The sequence below is a fragment of the Salvelinus fontinalis genome, chromosome 33 (genome assembly GCF_029448725.1).
Source record: "Salvelinus fontinalis isolate EN_2023a chromosome 33, ASM2944872v1, whole genome shotgun sequence".
In the NCBI taxonomy this organism is placed as follows: domain Eukaryota; kingdom Metazoa; phylum Chordata; class Actinopteri; order Salmoniformes; family Salmonidae; genus Salvelinus; species Salvelinus fontinalis.
Genome location: NC_074697.1, coordinates 19847197 through 19856411, shown reverse-complemented (window position 1 = coordinate 19856411; position 9215 = coordinate 19847197).

Genomic DNA, 9215 nt, shown 5'->3' with positions numbered 1-9215 from the left:
GGCTGTATACAGGGGGTACCGGTATCCAGTCAATGTGGAGGCTGTATACAGGGGGTACCGGTACCGAGTCAATGTGGAGGCTGTATACAGGGGGTACCAGTACCGAGTCAATGTGGAGGCTGTATACAGGGGGTACCAGTATCCAGTCAATGTGGAGGCTGTATACAGGGGGTACCGGTACCGAGTCAATGTGGAGGCTGTATACAGGGGGTACCGGTACCCAGTCAATGTGGAGGCTGTATACAGGGGGTACCAGTATCCAGTCAATGTGGAGGCTGTATACAGGGGGTACCGGTACCGAGTCAATGTGGAGGCTGTATACAGGGGTACCGGTATCCAGTCAATGTGGAGGCTGTATACAGGGGGTACCGATACCGAGTCAATGTGGAGGCTGTATACAGGGGGTACCGGTATCCAGTCAATGTGGAGGCTGTATACAGGGGGTACCAGTACCGAGTCAATGTGGAGGCTGTATACAGGGGGTACCGGTATCCAGTCAATGTGGAGGCTGTATACAGGGGGTACCGGTATCCAGTCAGTGTGGAGGCTGTATACAGGGGGTACCGGTATCCAGTCAATGTGGAGGCTGTATACAGGGGGTACCGGTATCCAGTCAATGTGGAGGCTATATACAGGGGGTACCGGTACCTAGTCAATGTGGAGGCTGTATACAGGGGGTACCGGTACCGAGTCAATGTGGAGGCTATATACAGGGGGTACCGGTATCCAGTCAATGTGGAGGCTGTATACAGGGGGTACCGGTACCCAGTCAATGTGGAGGCTGTATACAGGGGGTACCGGTACCGAGTCAATGTGGAGGCTGTATACAGGGGGTACCGGTATCCAGTCAATGTGGAGGCTGTATACAGGGGGTACCGGTACGCAGTCAATGTGGAGGCTGTATACAGGGGGTACCGGTATCCAGTCAATGTGGAGGCTGTATACAGGGGGTACCGGTATCCAGTCAATGTGGAGGCTGTATACAGGGGGTACCGGTACCCAGTCAATGTGGAGGCTGTATACAGGGGGTACCGGTATCCAGTCAATGTGGAGGCTGTATACAGGGGGTACCGGTATCCAGTCAATGTGGAGGCTGTATACAGGGGGTACCGGTATCCAGTCAATGTGGAGGCTGTATACAGGGGGTACCGGTATCCAGTCAATGTGGAGGCTGTATACAGGGGGTACCGGTATCCAGTCAATGTGGAGGCTGTATACAGGGGGTACCGGTACCCAGTCAATGTGGAGGCTGTATACAGGGGGTACCGGTATCCAGTCAATATGGAGGCTGTATACAGGGGGTACCGGTATCCAGTCAATGTGGAGGCTGTATACAGGGGGTACCGGTACCCAGTCAATGTGGAGGCTGTATACAGGGGGTACCGGTACCCAGTCAATGTGGAGGCTGTATACAGGGGGTACCGGTATCCAGTCAATGTGGAGGCTGTATACAGGGGGTACCGGGACCCAGTCAATATGGAGGCTGTATACAGGGGGTACCGGTATCCAGTCAATGTGGAGGCTATATACAGGGGGTACCGGTATCCAGTCAATGTGGAGGCTATATACAGGGGGTACCGGTACCGAGTCAATGTGGAGGCTGTATACAGGGGGTACCGGTATCCAGTCAATGTGGAGGCTATATACAGGGGGTACCGGTATCCAGTCAATGTGGAGGCTATATACAGGGGGTACCGGTATCCAGTCAATGTGGAGGCTATATACAGGGGGTACCGGTACCGAGTCAATGTGGAGGCTATATACAGAGGGTACCGGTATCCAGTCAATGTGGAGGCTGTATACAGGGGGTACCGGTACCGAGTCAATGTGGAGGCTGTATACAGGGGGTACCGGTATCCAGTCAATGTGGAGGCTATATACAGGGGGTACCGGTACAGAGTCAATGTGGAGGCTATATACAGGGGGTACCGGTATCCAGTCAATGTGGAGGCTATATACAGGGGGTACCGGTATCTAGTCAATGTGCGGGGGTAAAGGTTGGTCAAGGTCACTTGTAAAGTGACTATGCATAGATAATAAACAGCGAGTAGCAGCAGTGTAAAAACAAAGGGGGAGGGTCAATGTAAATAGTCCAGGTGGCCATTTAAGTCATTGTTCAGTAGTCTTATGGCTTGGGGGTAGAAGCTGTTAAAGAGCCTTTTGGTCCTAGACTTGGCACTCCAGTACTGCTGGCCGTGCTTGGGTGACTGGAGTCTTTGACAGGTTTTTGGGGCCTTCCTCTGAAACCGCCTATAATTTACAGGACCAGTCAAAGGTTTGGACACACCTACTCATTCCATGTTTTTTCGTTCTTTCTTTTTTTACTATTTTCTACATTGTAGAATAATAGTGATGACATCAAAACTATGAAATAACACGTTCTTATATTTTTTTTTTATTTAACATTTATTTAACTAGGCACACAAGTTAAGAACAAATTCTTATTTACAATGAAGGCCTACTCCGGCCAAACCCAGACGACACTGGGCCAATTGTGTTCCGCCCTATGGGACTCCCAATCATGGCCGGATGTGATACAGCCTGGAATCACGTAGTAACCAAAAAATTGTTAAACAAGTCAAAATAAGTTAAAGGAAAAATAAATATATTTTATATTTGAGATTCGTCGAATTAGCCACCCTTTACCTTGATGACAGCTTTGCACACTCTTGGAATTCTCTCAACCAGCTTCATGAGGTAGTCACCTGGAATATATTTCAATTAACAGGTGTGCCATCTTAAGTTAATTTGTGGAAATTCTTTCCTTCTTAATGCATTGGAGACAATCAGTTGTGTTGTGACAAGGTTGGGGTGGTATACAGACGATAGCCCTATTTGCTAAAAGACAGAGTCCATGTTATGGCAAGAACAGCTCACATAAGCAAAGAGAAGCATCAGTCCATCATTACTTTAAGACATGAAGGTGAGTCAACGCAGAACATTTCAAGAACTTTGAAAGTTTCTTCAAGTGCAGTCGCAAAAACCATCAAGCGCTATGATGAAACTGGCTCTCATGAGGACCGCCACAGGAAAGGAAGACCCAGAGTTACCTCTTTTGCAGAGGATAAATTCATTAGAGTTACCAGCCTCAGAAATTGCAGCCCAAATAAATGCTTCACAGAGTTCAATTAACAGACACATCTCAACATCAACTGTTCAGAGGAGACTGCGTGAATCAGGCCTTCATGGTCAAATTGCTGCAAAGAAACCACTACTAAAGGACACCGAAAAGTAGAAGAGACAAGCTTGGGCAAAGAAACATGAGCAATGGACAATAGACCAGTGGAAATCTGTCGTTTAGATTTTTTTGGTTTCCAACCGCTGTATCTGAGACACAGAGTAGGTGAATGGAGGATCTCTGCATGTGTGGTTCCCACCGTAAAGCATGAAGGAGGAGGTGTGATGGTGTGGGGTGCTTTGCTGGTGACACTGTCAGGGATTCATTTTGAATTCAAGGCACACTTAACCAGCATGGCTACCACAGCATTCTGCAGCGATACGCCATCCCATCTGGTTTGGGCTTAGTGGGACTATCATATGTTTTTCAACAGGACAATGACCCAACACATCTCCAGGCTGTGTAAGGTCTATTTGACCAATAAGGAGAGCGATGGAGTGCTGCATCAGATGACCTGGCCTCCACAATCACCCGAAGTCAACCCAATTTAGATGGTTTGGGATGAGTTGGACGGCATAGTGAAGGAAAAGCAGCCAACAAGTGCTCAGCACATGTGGGAAGTCTTTCAAGGCAGTTGGAAAAGCATTCCAGGTGAAGCTGGTTGAGAGAATGCCAAAAATGTGCAAAGCTGTCATCAAGGCAAAGGGTGGCTACTTTGAAGCATCTTACCAAGGTGGCTTAGCAGTTCAGACGTATTTTTCCGTGTTGTCGTGTCGTGTCCTGTATATATATATATTTACACCTTTCTTCACATATCTTTTATTTATTTTATTATCCAAGAACTCAACTACAAAAGCTTTCCTGCAAAAGCTTTCCTGCAACCCGCTTCACCAATTACAATAAGTACTATTTACCTCAATCTGAAAATCCATCGTGGAAGATAGCCAGGGGCTAGTTCAGAAGCTAGCCTGAAAGCTAATCCAGAAGCTACTCCGATAGCTAGCCAGAAGCTAATCTGTAGCTGCCCCGAAATTAGCCGGTTTGCTGGCTAGCGTTGGTGTTTCAGCTGCCCACGTTTTTGCGGTCATCAGCTATTCCTCTAGCTCGATAATCTACCGGCACTTCTGTGCAACGCGACTCGGACCGGAGCATTCCGGGACTTTTTTTTCTCTCAGTTTCCCCGGATTCCAACCGCAGCCTCTGGACACTTGCACCTTGATTTCGCAGCTAGCTAGCTGCATACCGTGTGACTATTGGCTTACGTCGACCCCGGAGCTAACTCAAATCATGCTGGAGCTAGCCAGCTGAGGAGTTCCATCACCATCCGGACCCGCTTCTTTGTTGCTGCTGCAGATACGGAACCCCACCGGGCCTTCACGACTGACTGCCGACGTTATCTGCCCGAGGGATTTATCCAACCGGCACCTCCGTCCCGGCGTTACCTGAACGCTCATCTGAGGCCCGCTAATCGTTAGCTGTCTTATCGGCTGCTATCTGAACAAAACCCCACTACACGGAACCTACCGACGGAAACGCACGAGGTATCTACAAACAGACCTCCATCCTATGCTGCTACCGATAGCCATATACCCGGCCAGCTGTCTGGATCGCCACGACCCCAACCAACCTCTACTCACTGGACCCTTATTTATCACTCGATTAAGCTTGCCTCTCCTTAATGTAAATATGCCTTGTCCATTGCTGTTCTGGTTAGTGTTTATTGGCTTATTTCACTGTAGAGATTCTAGCCCTGCTCTCTATACCATATCCAACCCTGCAGTTCCACCACCCACATATGCGATGACATCACCTGGTTTCAATGATGTTTCTAGAGACAAGATCTCTCTCATCATCACTCAATACCTAGGTTTACCTCCACTGTATTCACATCCTACCATACCTTTGTCTGTACATTATTCCTTTAAACTATTTTATCGCCCCCAGAAACTTCCTTTTACTCTCTGCTCTGGTAGCTCTAGGCGACCAATTCTCATAGATTTTAGCCGTACCATTATCCTACTTCTCCTCTGTTCCTCTGGTGATGTAGAGGTGAATCCAGGCCCTGCAGTACCTGGCTCCACTCCTATTCCCCAGGCGCTCTCTTTTGATGACTTCTGTAACCGTAATAGCCTTGGCTTCATGCATGTTAACATTAGGAGCCTCCTCCCTAAGTTTGTTTTGTTCACTGCTTTAGCACACTCTACCAACCCGGATGTTTTAGCCGTGTCTGAATCCTGGCTTAGAAAGACCACCAAAAATTCAGACATTTTTATCCCCAATTACAATATTTTCAGACAAGATAGAACGGCCAAAGGGGGCGGTGTTGCAATCTACTGCAAAGACTGCCTGCAGAGTTCTGTTATACTATCCAGGTCTGTTCCCAAACAATTTGAACTTCTACTTTTAAAAATCCACCTCTCTAAAAACAAGTCTCTCACCGTTGCCGCCTGCTATAGACCACCCTCTGCCCCCAGCTGTGCTCTGGACACTATATGTGAACTGATTGCCCCCCATCTATCTTCAGAGCTCGTGCTGCTAGGTGACCTAAATTTGAACATGCTCAACACCCCAGCCACCCTACAATCTAAGCTTGATGCCCTCAATCTCACACAAATTATTAATGAACCTACCAGGTACCACCCTAATTCCGTAAACACGGGTACCCTCATAGATATCATCCTAACAAACTTGCCCTCCAAATACACCTCTGCTGTTTTTAACCAAGATCTCAGCGATCACTGCCTCATTGCCTGCATCCGTAATGGGTCAGCGGTCAAACGACCTCCACTCATCACTGTCAAACGCTCCCTGAAACACTTCAGCGAGCAGGCCTTCCTAATTGACCTGGCCGGGGTATCCTGGAAGGATATTGATCTCATCCCGTCAGTAGAGGATGCCTGGTCATTTTTTTTAAAAAATGCCTTCCTCACCATCTTGAATAAGCATGCCCCATTCAAGAAATTTAGAACCAGGAACAGATATAGCCCTTGGTTCTCTCCTGACCTGACTGCCCTTAACCAACAGAAAAACATCCTATGGCGTTCTGCATTAGCATCGAACAGCCCCCGTGATATGCAACTTTTCAGGGAAGCCAGAAACCAATATACACAGGCAGTTAGAACAGCCAAGGCTAGCTTTTTCAAGCAGAAATTTGCTTCCTGCAACACAAATTCAAAAAAGTTCTGGGACACCGTAAAGTCCATGGAGAATAAGAACACCTCCTCCCAGCTTCCAACCGCCCTGAAGATAGGAAACACTGTCACCACCGACAAATCCACTATAATTGAGAATTTCAATAAGCATTTTTCTACGGCTGGCCATGCTTTCCACCTGGCTACCCCTACCCGGGACAACAGCACTGCCCTCCCCTCTGCTACTCGCCCAAGCCTTCCCCATTTCTCTTTCTCCCAAATACAGTCAGCTGATGTTCTTAATGAGCTGCAAAATCTGGACCCTTACAAATCAGCCGGGCTAGATAATCTGGACCCTTTCTTTCTAAAACTATCTGCTGAAATTGTTGCCACCCCTATTACTAGCCTCTTCAACCTCTCTTTCGTGTCGTCTGAGATACCCAAAGATTGGAAAGCAGCTGCGGTTATCCCCCTCTTCAAAGGGGGGGACACCCTTGACCCTAACTGCTACAGACCTATATCTATCCTACCCTGCCTTTCTAAGGTCTTCGAAAGCCAAGTCAACAAACAGATTACCGACCATTTCGAATCACACCACACCTTCTCCGCTATGCAATCTGGTTTCAGAGCTGGTCATGGGTGCACCTCAGCCACGCTCAAGGTCATAAACGATATCGTAACCGCCATCGATAGGAAACAATACTGTGCAGCCGTATTCATTGACCTGGCCAAGGCTTTTGACTCTGTCAATCACCACATCCTCATTGGCAGACTCGACAGCCTTGGTTTCTCTAATGATTGCCTCGCCTGGTTCACCAACTACTTCTCTGATAGAGTTCAGTGTGTCAAATCGAAGGGTCTGTTGTCCGGGCCTCTGGCAGTCTCTATGGGGGTGCCACAGGGTTCAATTCTTGGACCGACTCTCTTCTCTGTTTACATCAATGATGTCGCTCTTGCTGCTGGTGATTCTCTGATCCACCTCTACGCAGACGACACTATTCTGTATACTTCTGGCCCTTCTTTTGACACTGTGTTAACAACCCTCCAGGCGAGCTTCAATGCCATACAACTCTCCTTCCGTGGCCTCCAACTGCTCTTAAATACAAGTAAAACCAAATGCATGCTCTTCAACCGATCGCTGCCTGCTCCGGCCCGCCTGTCCAACATCACTACTTTGGACGGCTCTGACTTAGAATATGTGGACAACTACAAATACCTAGGTGTCTGGTTAGACTGTAAACTCTCCTTCCAGACCCACATCAAACATCTCCAATCCAAAGTCAAATCTAGAATTGGCTTCCTATTCCGCAACAAAGCATCCTTTACTCATGCTGCCAAACATACCCTTGTAAAACTGACCATCCTACCAATCCTCGACTTCGGTGATGTCATTTACAAAATAGCCTCCAAAACCCTACTCAATAAATTGGATGCAGTCTATCACAGTGCCATCCGTTTTGTCACCAAAGCCCCATATACTACCCACCACTGCGACCTGTACACTCTCGTTGGCTGGCCCTCGCTTCATACTCGTCGCCAAACCCATTGGTTCCAGGTCATCTACAAGACCCTGCTAGGTAAAGTCCCCCCTTATCTCAGCTCGCTGGTCACCATAGCAGCACCTACCCGTAGCACGCGCTCCAGCAGGTATATCTCTCTAGTCACCCCCAAAACCAATTCTTCCTTTGGACGCCTCTCCTTCCAGTTCTCTGCTGCCAATGACTGGAACGAACTACAAAAATCTCTGAAACTGGAAACACCTATCTCCCTCACTAGCTTTAAGCACCAGCTGTCAGAGCAGCTCATAGATTACTGCACCTGTACATAACCCATCTACAATTTAGCCCAAACAACTACCTCTTTACCTACTGTATTTATTTATTAATTTATTTTGCTCCTTTGCACCCCATTATTTCTGTCTCTACTTTGCACTTTCTTCCAATGCAAACCAACCATTCCAGTGTTTTTTTTATTTTTTATTTTACTTGCTGTGTTGTACTCACTTCGCCTCCATGGCCTTTTTATATTTTATTTATTTATACATATATCTGTTTGCCTTCACCCCCCTTATCTCACCTCACTTGCTCACATTGTATATACTGTAGACTTATTTTTTTATTTTTTTCACTGTATTATTGACTATATGTTTGTTTTTACTCCATGTGTAACTATGTGTTGTTGTATGTGTCGAACTGCTTTGCTTTATCTTGGCCAGGTCGCAATTGTAAATGAGAACGTGTTCTCAATTTGCCTACCTGGTTAAATAAAGGTTAAATAAAATAAATAAAATAAATAAAATATAAAATATAAAATATATGATGATTTGTTTAAAACTTTTTTTGGTTACTACATGATTCCATTTGTGTTATTTCATGGTTTTCATGTCTTCACTATTATTCTACAATGTAGAAAATAGTCAAAATAAAGAAAAATCCTTGAATGAGTAGGTGAGTCCAAACTTTTGACTGCTACTGTAGGTCCTGGATTTCAGGAGGCTTGGCCCCAGTGATGTACTGGGCTGTTCAACGCTCCTTTTCTTATAATCCATGATCAGCTAATTTGTCTTGCTCACATTGAGGGAGAGGTTGTTGTCCTGGCACCACACTGCCAGGTCTCTGACCTCCTCCCTATAGGCTGTCTCATCCTTGTCAGTGATCAGGCCTGCCACTGTTGTGTTGTCAGCAAACTTAATGATGGTGTTGGAGTCATGCTTGGCCACGCAGTCGTGGGTTAACAGGGTGTACAGGAGTGGACTATGCATACACCCCTGAGGGGGCCCATTGTTGAGGATCAGTGTGGCAGATGTGTTGTTGCCTACCCTTACCACCTGGAGGCGGCCCGTCAAGGATCCAGTTGCAGAGCGAGGTGTTTATTCCGAGGGTCCTTAGCTTCGTGAGGAACTTTGTGGGTACTATGATGTTGAACGCTGAGCTGTAGTCAATGAACAGCATTCTCACATAGGTGTT